The sequence below is a fragment of the Morus notabilis genome, unplaced genomic scaffold (genome assembly GCF_000414095.1).
Source record: "Morus notabilis unplaced genomic scaffold, ASM41409v2 Scaffold342, whole genome shotgun sequence".
Lineage (NCBI taxonomy): Eukaryota > Viridiplantae > Streptophyta > Magnoliopsida > Rosales > Moraceae > Morus > Morus notabilis.
The window spans coordinates 1010771-1012806 of record NW_010366042.1 but is presented as its reverse complement, the minus strand read 5'-3'; the positions used below and the strand labels follow the sequence as shown (position 1 = coordinate 1012806).

Sequence of the window (2036 nt, the reverse complement as noted above, 5' to 3'; positions counted from 1 at the left end):
ATTTAGAGCTTAGTAATGGATGAACTAAGATACTAACACAACAGATTACAATGTATTAGAATTAGAGCTTTGCATTTGTAATAAATAACTGAAATACCATAGCAAATTATGGGCTTGTTCAGTTGTTTTTTTTGAGTTATAGTGATTTGAGTTTAGATCTTGAGTTGAATTTGAGTTATAACTTGAGTTAAAGTTGTAACTTGAGTTTTTGTTTAGATGTACACATTTGAGTTATTGTTTCAATTGAGGATTTATTTGAGTTTGTGTCAACTCACGATCTGATCGCCAGTGTCAACCATAATCTGCATATTTTCTAAAAAAATATGTTATAATCTACTAATTTTAAAAAATATATATTATAATTTACTATTTTTTTAAAAATTAGAGGTTTAAAGGAAAAAAAGAGGTGGAAAAAGATTTAATTTAAACATCAAATTATATTGTTAAGAAAAAAGATTCTAATAAAAGGTTTTTTAATAATGTTAGAAACCTTAAACATCAAATTATATTATAAACTACATTTTTTTTAAAAAAAGAAAGCTTTAATTTACTAACACCCTACCAATTTTAAGTTTTTTTTTACCTAACGGGCCTAATAATCATAGTGTGCCTTTGAATTTGTTTGAGTAATGAAATAACTGATAAAGTTTGAACCCATCAGGTATTCTATTAAATTGTTCAAAGAATCATCTCTACTATTTATTTCCATACGCATAAGTTACAAATTTATTAGAAAAAATAGGGTAAAAATGGAATAAAATATTTTATTTTAAAGAGAAAAAGATGAATTACAATTTACTACTATGTTTTAAAAAATATGCGATATCTTTCCTTGCCATATATGAAAAATTGTTATTTGGTGCATTTTGTCAATTATTATTGGGATTTATTTGGATTTATCTTTTAATTTAGACTTATTATTTTAATTTTTTTTTGTGTTATCATTATATTTATCATTAAACTAATTCGAGTTATGTTATGATTATTAATTGTAGTTCTATTAGGATTCAAAGAAAAAAATATTATAAATTACGATTTCCTTTGTCATAGTTGTATTCAGTCTTTTATTCAACTCTCATGAATTCTTCCATCCACATGTTCCCCTTCCAATAATTCCTTAATTTTGTCAGGTTCTGCACCAAAAAAAGGTATATGAAAGGCTGACAAAATTGAGGAATTATTAGAAAGAGATGAACATGTAAATTTGTACTCAAAAGTTTTAGTCGTTTAACTCAGCAGTAAACTTTTTTTGACGTCGTTTTTAGGGTATTGATGTTGTTTTCGTAGGGTGAAACGGAATTGGAATCTCTTCAGGCTGTGTTTGGTTGGGGGGAATGAAAAGGAAAAGCCATTCTTTGCTCGACCACCGAACTCCAGCCATTGACCATCGACGCCATGGCTTCGAAGCTCCCGAACCAACTCCGAGCTCTCTACGCATCCACCACCCGTCACCGGCTTCTCTCTCCTCGATTCCCGAACCCTAACGAAGCTTTCCGAGACCTCCTTCTCGGTTCCAATGGCAGACTCTTCTCGGACGAAAGAAATTTGAATTTCTAATTTCTAATTTCCAATTTTCCAAATCGAAAGAAAGATGGCTGAAGAATCGACGCGGTCCCCCGTCAGGCTTATGAATTTCGTGTCGGAGGAGCAGGTGAATCTCATCTTTAATTTGTCCTTTAATTCTCTAATTCAATTATTCATTCGTATGTTTCTTTCTTTCTATCTTATTCTTGAAGATGAAAACCCTAGAATTACATTTTTTTTTTTGTTTGGAAACAGTTGGATGAAGCAAAGAGAAGGAAAGGCGAACGCGTCAAAGATGGCACTGCCCAAAGGGATAGACCCCTTTACGAGGTCTTCTATTGTATTCTCTCTATGATTACTATCCATTCCTATCTTCTTAATCTCATAAAAATTTAATGTAAATAAATACTGCAGATTTTAACGGAAAATAAAGACAAGAAGGACGCTAAATTCAACGAACGCTTCAAGCACAGTCAGTTCTTCCTTTTTTTTTTTTGCTTTCCTTCCCCCCC

General features: G+C 31.1%; 1 long non-coding RNA gene across 1 annotated transcript; it reads left to right on the top strand.

The window, feature by feature from the left end:
- Positions 1–1204: 1204 nt before the first annotated feature.
- Positions 1205–1997, top strand: LOC21407197. The gene is made up of 3 exons (XR_002903211.1): positions 1205–1651; positions 1780–1854; positions 1939–1997. It is a non-coding gene; the product is annotated as an uncharacterized LOC21407197 (long non-coding RNA).
- Positions 1998–2036: the final 39 nt, after the last annotated feature.